Source organism: Oncorhynchus clarkii, chromosome 8, assembly GCF_045791955.1.
Source record: "Oncorhynchus clarkii lewisi isolate Uvic-CL-2024 chromosome 8, UVic_Ocla_1.0, whole genome shotgun sequence".
NCBI classification, from domain to species: Eukaryota; Metazoa; Chordata; class Actinopteri; order Salmoniformes; family Salmonidae; genus Oncorhynchus; species Oncorhynchus clarkii.
Genome location: NC_092154.1, coordinates 31,309,287 through 31,319,286, shown reverse-complemented (window position 1 = coordinate 31,319,286; position 10,000 = coordinate 31,309,287). Strand labels below are relative to the sequence as shown.

Sequence of the window (10,000 nt, the reverse complement as noted above, 5' to 3'; positions counted from 1 at the left end):
AGGGTGGGGTGGGTGTGTGTTCCTGGATGCATGCTTGCCTCTGTGTGTGTGTGTGTGTGTGTGTGTGTGTGTGTGTGTGTGTGTGTGTGTGTGTGTGTGTGTGTGTGTGTGTGTGTGTGTGTGTGTGTGTGTGTGTGTGTGTGTGTGTGTGTCCATGTCTGGTGTAATATGATCCCTGTAGCTGATTTAGACTGCTCTGTCCCAATACTGGCAGTTGTCCCTCGGGGGGAGTGGCACTCAACAGGCAACTAGTGGTAGGGAGGGATAAATAACCCTAGGGAAATGGACATCACTACATCACTTGCACACATCAGAAGCCGCCAATGGATAACACATTGACTACGAGCCTTGGGTTTTTCACAATGCCTGTACTGGCAACAGTAATAACTTTCACTATATTTCTCAAGCAACAAATATGTACTTACTATATGAGCAACAAATGAGAACAGAAAAATAAAATTCCTTAATGTAACCTTCCCATTCTCTGGCTGTGGTTCAATGTGGAGTTGGAACTGAAGCAGGACTTTCCTTCTATAAGAGCAATTTGACATGTAACAGTTGCATTTTCTTCAGTCATTTTCCACTGGTTAATAATGATTAGCATTGTAGAACAATTAAAACCACCGTTCTGAACTAATATTTATGCTAAATGTTTTAGGTTCCATACACAGATCAGATATAGTTGCACATCCATACAGTACAGTACAGGTGTTTTTATACATACAGTACATGTGTTTTTATACATACAGTACAGGGGTTTTTATACATACAGTACAGGTGTTTTATACATACAGTACAGGTGTTTTTATAGATACAGTACAGGGGTTTTTATAGATACAGTACAGGTGTTTTTATACATACAGTACAGGTGTTTTTATACAGTACAGTACAGGTGTTTTTATACAGTACAGTACAGGTGTTTTTATACATACAGTACAGGTGTTTTTATACATACAGTACAGGTGTTTTTATACATACAGTACAGTATAGGGTTTTTTATACAGTACAGTACAGGTGTTTTTATACATACAGTACAGGTGTTTTTATACATACAGTACAGGTGTTTTTATACATACAGTACAGTATAGGGTTTTTTATACAGTACAGTACAGGTGTTTTTATACATACAGTACAGGTGTTTTTATACATACAGTACGGGTGTTTTTATACAGTACAGTACAGGTGTTTTTATACATACAGTACAGTACAGGTGTTTTTATACAGTACAGTGCAGGTGTTTTTATACATACAGTACAGTACAGGTGTTTTTATACATACAGTACAGTACAGGTGTTTTTATACAGTACAGTACAGGTGTTTTTATACATACAGTACAGTACAGGTGTTTTTATACAGTACAGTACAGGTGTTTTTATACATACAGTACAGTACAGGTGTTTTTATACAGTACAGTACAGGGGTTTTTATAGATACAGTACAGGTGTTTTTTTACAGTACAGTACAGGTGTTTTTATACAGTACAGTACGGGTGTTTTTATACATACAGTACAGTACAGGTGTTTTTATACATACAGTACAGTACAGGTGTTTTTATACATACAGTACGGGTGTTTTTATACAGTACAGTACAGGTGTTTTTATACATACAGTACAGTACAGGTGTTTTTATACATACAGTACAGTACAGGTGTTTTTATACAGTACAGTACAGGTGTTTTTATACATACAGTACAGTACAGGTGTTTTTATACAGTACAGTACAGGTGTTTTTATACATACAGTACGGGTGTTTTTATACAGTACAGTACAGGTGTTTTTATACAGTACAGTACAGGTGTTTTTATACATACAGTACAGTACAGGTGTTTTTATACAGTACAGTACAGGTGTTTTTATACATACAGTACAGGTGTTTTTATCCAGCACCACACAATAAGTAAGAAAAGAAGTACGTTACTTGACAAATATCGCCAATCACTAACGTTACTACAATAAAGAACAATGACAAGTGATTGACTTCAATGTATTTTTTAATGAACAGCAAGGCAAGCGTACACAATTATACATTCCATTTGCAGTAAATGCTTTAGATAGATTATTTACCTCCACAGGGTTTCACAAGACAATCTGGTTGGCTCAGGATTACACAAATTACAATTAATACAAATGTCAAAAGCCCATATAGCTAGCTAAATATATTAGTCAGCTAATGTTAGCTAGCCAGACAACTTCCTTAAACAGTGATTTTTATAAAACAACTTTATGACCAAACAATATGCACAATGATTTGTCTTTTGCATTAACTAACATATTCCTCTTAACTGTACATTTTTCGTTACATGATTTGTACATGAGTTGTTATTCAATTATAATGACTTACATTTCCTTCCATCCTCCTATTCTTTGGCAGCCATCTTTCCTTTCTGAAACCATCCGGCCTCGGGTCGCAGAGCTTCATGGGTAATTTGAGTACCACTCACTAGGAAGTCTGCAACTTGATTGGCTTTGTTTTTGGAGGACCAACTAGAGGGCTGAATAGGCACTACGCGTAGCTCCAAACGTCATCAGAAAACCACTCCCACTCCGGGAGAAGTCTCTGAAACCCAACCCAAGGTAGCAGTGATTAGGGTCTGATTTCAATGACAGTCGCATTTGGCCTGGAGGAACGACGTCAATGCCTTATTTCGCAGATGTTCTCATCCAGAACAACTTTCAGGGGCAGTTAGGGTTAGTTAAGTGTCTTGTTCAAGGACAGATTTTAAACCTAGTCAGCTCAGGGATTCGAACCAGCGACCTTTCGGTTACTGGCCCAATGCTCTTACAAAATTCAAAATAAAATACAATATAAATAGAAAGTAATAAATAGTAGCAAGATGGAGATCACATGGGTTATTTTTAATGAGTGCATTTCGCAGGTGTCTAGTTTGCGTCAACTAGCGTCACTAAAACCACTGCAAAGGATTTGCCTGCAAACGTTGGCTTTCGAATTGTGACGTTCTGGCAGTTCAGCCTCCTGATTTGTTGGGAGAGTTGTCTGACTGAAGAGGACCCACCCTGTAAATAAATGTTTTTATGTCATTGAAGTTGTGAAAAGAGTCTGCAATTGAAACCAGACCCTAACCACCGTTGCCTAGGTTCGGATTCTCGAGCCTACTCCAGGTGGCTCACGGAGTCGTGAAAAACTTCCAGGGAGGGCTAAGGGGGTTATTTGGATTTAGCCTGACCAACTACTCCCCTTTACAGGCTGTGCTATGCTGTGCTGTGCCATGCTGTTCTGTGCCATGCTGTGCCACATTTCCACATCACGTGTTACCACCTCAGGATGACCAGCTGGAGACAAATTCTGGCCACGGCACATTGTCTGAGACAGACACGCATAGACATCCATTCATGATTATTCACGCAGGCACACACGTACGCACACATTCGCACGCACACACAGACGCCATTTACGCACACACGCACACTCCAAACACAAGTTAGAGCCACACACAGCCCACCAGAATCAGCCCAGACTCGCAGGCACATACATACACACACACGCACACACACACACACACACACACACACACACACACACACACACACACACACAGATGTCCATTTACGCACACACGCACACTCCGAACACAAGTTAGAGCCACCCACAGCTCACCAGAATCAGCCCAGACATGCAGGCACATACCTACACACACACACACACACGCACACATACACACACACACACACACACAGACGTCCATTTACGCACACACGCACACTCCAAACACATGGCAGAGCCACCCACAGCCCACCAGAATCAGCCCAGACATGCATAGATATCCATTCATGATTTTTCACGAGGGCACACAGTACGCACACACACACATACACGCAGACATCCATTTACGCACACACACACACTCCAATCACAGGGCGGAGCCACCCACAGCCCACCAGAATCAGCCCAGACACTTTAAACCATCAATGGAACACATATTCTTTAAACACCAATGGTCACCAACCTTTTCTGAGTCACTTTCAGAGTCAAAGTCTACCGCTCAGAAAAAGATTGGTGCGTGACTTATGCAACATTAACTTACTACATTTATAGTTGAGTAATTTAGCAGACTCCAGTCCAGAGTGACTTAAAGGAGCAATTAGGGTTAAGTGAACATTGGCAGATTTTTCACCTAGTCGGCTTGGGGATTCGAACCAGTGACCTTGGGGATTCGAACGCTCCTAACTGCTAAAAAACTGTTCTGTAAGAATAATGTTTGCACAGTAGACCTAATACATTATCACATCATATTGACTATGTTTGGCCTGCCAATATTGTTCTTCTCAGACTATACTATCTTTAAAATCTCAAGCTATGTAGATCAGTTTTTCTATTACTTGCGAGGCATAGTGGAGCATAATTAGCTTTGCTGGACTGATTGTGCTTTACCTTCCTTTGATGGTCAGTCCTGGCGGAGGGAGACAGGGAGAGCAACAGTAGGTCTATCTCTCACGGCCCCTGCCCTCTGCTTTCCTCCTGTGAGACTGACCAGAGGGAGGGGACATCGTCTTCCACCTGATGAAGACACTCGAGTCGCACTGCATAATTTCTGCCTCATTGACAAATGCCTGTTGTTCCTATGTTAAAGAGAACGTTTAATATTGCTCCATATAAAAATAGACACGACGAGCTGATAATAATAGAAAGAATTGACTATTGATATACTTGGCTACTCATCCATTACTGCAGATGCAGTGCTGGTTGTAGGGCGAGTTCAAGTAGGGAGAAGCGCGTTTTGTGTTTAGTAAAAGTGTGGGGGAAAAAAACGTATTGACAGTGCTAAATAAAAACTGAAACATGAACATAAAAACAGCAGCTCTTCGTTGTAATCTTTGACAGTCTCTCTGGTTATGGTTTTAAAAGTTAGGACATCTCATGTAGGCTATTATCAAACTATCCTGTGGGTTAGTGGAAGCTGCAGGCAAAGTGATTTGAGGGATCCAATTGGCCAGTGCAGTATGCACACTTGATTTTAGCTCTCCAGATCTGCCGGGTAGGCAGAGTTTGTCCCGTCGTCAGGCTGGCTCGCAGGACAGCTGAATCAACTGCACCTATCGCCAATGGCACAAGACAAATCAAATAAAAATAGAAGTGCAAGGCTTTATCATTGGCTTTTCTTCAGAAATGTTTGGGGATTGACTAGGATTGCCTTGAAAGGTCTCGATTATATACCGGGGTATTTGGGAAAAGCCATGGAATGCTTTTTCAACACCGTCAATACTGTTCAATACCGTCTGTCAGGTACTCAGCAGTAAGGTCTGATTTCTCTATTATTAAAACAACACCCAAATGGCAAATATAAAGATCCAGTCCATCTAAAAAAACTGGAGGCCCCTTACACTTCAATGTTGTGATGGAAAAATACTAGCGAAATGCATAGCACTCAGAATTAAAAGGGTTTTACCAGATATTGTTCATCCTGATCAGACAGGTTTTTTACATGGACGATACATTGGAGATAATATACTAAAACTACTAGAAAGAATAGAACATCATGAAACATCTAAGAAGCCAGACCTGGTATTACTAGCAGATTTTGAAGGAATTTGACAAAGTAAGACTGGAATTTATTTATAAATGTCTGGATTTTTTTCAATTTTGATGATTCTCTTATTAAATGGGTAAAAAATAATGTATAGCAACCCCAGGTGTAAATTAGTAAATAATGGCTACTTCTTAGAGAGTTTTGAATTGTCAAGAGGAGTCAAACAAGGGTGTCCGCTGTCACCATATGTATTCGTTATGGCCATCGAAATTCTAGCTATTAAAATCAGATCCAATAACAACATTAGATGATTAGAAATCCAAGGCTTAAAAACAAAGGTGTCCAAGCTAGATCCCTGAAATGTCTCATTGAAGATCTAGATAACTTTTCTGTACTCTCTGGACTAAAACCTAATATTACGTATTGGATCTTTTAAAAAATCTACTTTTACATTACCCTGCAGTTTACCTATAAAATGGGCTGATGGTGAAGTAGACATACTTAGTATTCATATAAGATATAAATAAGCTCTCCACAATGAATTTCAATAGAAAACTTGTAAAAATAGACATGATCCTGCAACCTTTCTATTTATGGGAAAATTGCCCTGATTAACTCCTTAGTCATATCTCAGTATACTCACTTACTTATGGTGCTGCCTACTCCTGATGATTTGTTTTTCAAATAATATGAGCAACAAATATTTTGCTTTATCTGGGACACTAAACAAGACAAAATAAAGCGTGCCTATCTACAGTGGGGCAAAAAAAGTATTAGGTCAGCAACCAATTGTGCAAGTTCTCCAACTTAAAAAGATGAGAGAGGCTTGTAATTTTCATCATAGGTACACATCAACTATGACAGACAAAATGAGAGAAAAAAAATCCCGAAAATCACATTGTAGGACTTTTAATTAATTTATTTGCAAATTATGGTGGAAAATAAGTATTTGGTCAATAACAAAAGTTTATCTCAATACTTTGTTATATACCCTTTGTTGGCAATGACAGAGGTCAAACGTTTTCTGTAAGTCTTCACAAGGCTTTCACACACTGTTGCTGGTATTTTGGCCCATTCCTCCATGCAGATGTCCTCTAGAGCAGTGATGTTTTGGGGCTGTTGCTGGGCAACACGGACTTTCAACTCCCTCCAAAGATTTTCTATGGGGTTGAGATCTGGAGACTGGCTAGGCCACTCCAGGACATTGAAATGCTTCTTACGAAACCATTCCTTCATTGCCCGGGCGGTGTGTTTGGGATCATTCTCAGCATTCTTTGCAACTCAGCATTCTTTGTCCTCCAAACACAACGAGTTCTAAAAGTTCTATTTTGCTTTCATCTGACCATATGACATTCTCCCAATCTTCTTCTGGATCATCCAAATGCTCTCTAGCAAACTTCAGACGGGCTTGGACATGTACTGGCTTAAGCAGGGGGACACGTCTGGCACTGCAGGATTTGAATCCCTGGCGGCGTAGTGTGTTACTGATGGTAGGCTTTGTTACTTTGGTCCAAGCTCTCTGCAGGTCATTCACTAGGTCCCCCCGTGTGGTTCTGGGATTTTTGCTCACCGTTCTTGTGATAATTTTGACCCCACGGGGTGAGATCTTGCGTGGAGCCCCAGATCGAGGGAGATTATCAGTGGTCTTGTATGTCTTCCATTTCCTAATAATTGCTCCCACAGTTGATTTCTTCAAACCAAGCTGCTTACCTATTGCAGATTCAGTTTTCCCAGCCTGGTGCAGGTCTACAATTTTGTTTCTGGTGTCCTTTGACAGCTCTTTAGTCTTGGCCATAGTGGAGTTTGGAGTGTGACTGTTTGAGGTTGTGGAAAGGTGTTTTTTATACTGATAACAAGTTCAAACAGGTGCCATTAATACAGGTAACAAGTGGAGGACAGAGGAGCCTCTTAAAGAAGAAGTTACAGGTTTGTGAGAGCCAGCAATCTTGCTTGTTTGTAGGTGACCAAATGCTTATTTTCCACCATAATTTGCAAATAAATTCATAAAAAATCCTACAATGTGATTTTCTGGATTTTTTTTCTTCTCATTTTGTCTGTCATAGTTGAAGTGTACCTATGATGAAAATTACAGGCCTCTCTCATCTTTTTAAGTGGGAGAACTTGCACAATTGGTGGCTGAATAAATACTTTTTTGCCCTACTGTATATAATGAATATGAATTGGGTGGGTTGAGATTAAATATAAAAGCACTAAACCTCTCTCTAAAAGCTTCACTTATTCAAAAGTTTTACTTGAACCCTAAATGGTTCTCATGTAGATTACTAAGAAAAGCTCATCCATTGTTTAAAAATTGCCTTTGTGCAGATTGCCATGTCTCATTTTTGAATCATTGAAAATTATACTTTTTTCAAAGTATCTCTCTTCTTCAAACAAGCGTTTCAGAGCTGGCTACAATTTCAATTTCATCCCCCTGAAAAGATAGAACAAATATTACAGCAAATATTATGGCTGAACTCAAATGTACCGGTTGATAAAATACCTGTATTTATGGGAAAGATGTTTGAAAATTGTATTTTGTTCTTAAATTATATTGTAAAAATTGGAATGGTAAAGTTATGTCCTTCATGGAGTTATCAGAATTGTATGGGAAGGTCTGCTCAATCCAAGAGTACAACCAATTGATTACAGCATTAGCCCAAAAATAGAGGAGGACAGGTGGTGTAACAGGTGTCGTCGTCTGATGAGGAAGAATCGGACCAAAGCGCAGCGTGGTAAGTGTTCATGACTTTATTTTAACTGAACACTGAAACAAAACGAACAAAGTGCAAAATGAAACCGAAACAGTCCTGTCAGGTGCAGAAAACACTAAACAGAAAACAACTACCCACAAAAACCATGTGGGAAAAAGCTATCTAAGTATGGTTCCCAATCAGAGACAACAATAGACAGCTGTCCCTGATTGAGAACCATACCCGGCCAAAACAAAGAAATACAAAACATAGAATTCCCACCCAAATCACACCCTGACCAAACCAAAATAGAGACATAAAAAGCTCTCTAAGGTCAGGGCGTGACAGGTGGCAGCGGGAGGAGGTAGGGAACTGGTCTGTCTGCCCAATATAAAGGATCAAAACTGTCAGAGGAATGAAAATAGCATAAATAGGAAAGTATACCAGTTTCATTTGAGGACCAGGATGTTGACAACTGTGCCATCCACATTGCAAATAGGAAGAGATTTTTGATGTACCGATTCTATGGTACAGGGTCTATGTGTTGATATATAAAACAACGCAAGATTCAAGACTTCGTGGTTTTCAGCTAAAATTATTATATAGAATTCTTGCCACCAACAAAATCTTGATTTTGTTGTGAGGATACAGAATCAATTGACCATGTATTTTGGTATTGCCCTCAGGTAGCCTGTTTCTGGTCTCAGGTTCAGGAATGGCTGAAAATGCATAGCATTGATCTAAAATTGACCCTAGAAATAGTATTGTTAGGAGACCTGGAGAGACCAGGTCAGTCAATTACTAATATACTAATACTCTTAGTAAAGGTATTTATCTTCAACTCGCAATCTGTGGATTCTATTCGATTAGATAGATTGAAATTGTATGTTAAACATCACAGCATAGTTGAAAGATGTGTGTTGCGTAGAAATCCGAAGAGGGTTGGCCAGCAGAGATAGATGGGATGGGCTGAGGGAAGCTGAGGTTTGGGATGTGGATTTGTAGACAAGTGGGAGTGGAGGTTGGTTAAGGGACAGCTATTGGGTAACTGTGGGGGGATCTTGGAGGGTTCGGGTTCAGGTTTTTTGGCCTGGTGGGAGATCTGTCAATGTGCTTTTGCGCAGGGCATTGACCCTGGATGCTTCTGTGTGTCGCTCTGAAGGGGAATCTGTTGGATGACTGGTGTGATGTAGTTGTTGAGCGGCTTCACTGCAAGTATATTGTATGTTTCGGTTATTCAATAAAGGTAAAAAATGAATAAATACATTAAAAAAATACATTTGATAATATTTATTTTAAGTTTTTTCATAAATGTGAATATTTGTAGCTACTTTTTATGTAAATACCTGGAGTCAACTTGCGCAATACATTAGGAGATGAAGACCGTTACATTTTTCATTTCACCTGTCACATTATTTTTCATTACGAAGCTTATGCTTGTTTACAAGCACACAACGACGAGAGACCGGGACCGGGGCCTTGTGACTGTTGTGCAGTACGTCCCAGGTGATCTAGTTACAGTATGGAATTCCCAACTAAATGTTTACCAGTTAGATATCTTATAACTATTAAGTTAACTAATTAAGTTAACTGTCTAAAATGTGCTAAATGCTCTGCAGTTGTGCATTTGATTTGCTAATTTAGAAGCTAGTAAACAATTTAGCTAAGTGGACAGTTTCTTCCAAAATCAAGCATTCACTTCGTAACAGCGAAGAATTCCATCCTGGATCAAGAGTCTTGCTGGCTAATATTAGATTTGTACTTGCAGCAAACTGTGAGTAGCTTGTTGTATTTATATACTTGTATAGTTTAGGTCAGAAACTG

At 39.5% G+C, this 10,000-nt stretch overlaps 1 protein-coding gene across 16 annotated transcripts in view; it reads left to right on the top strand.

The window, feature by feature from the left end:
• Nucleotides 1-10,000, top strand: part of LOC139415270 (gephyrin b) — a 121,782-nt gene that overhangs the window by 43,945 nt on the left and 67,837 nt on the right. The gene's annotated exons all lie outside the window — the stretch shown is intronic.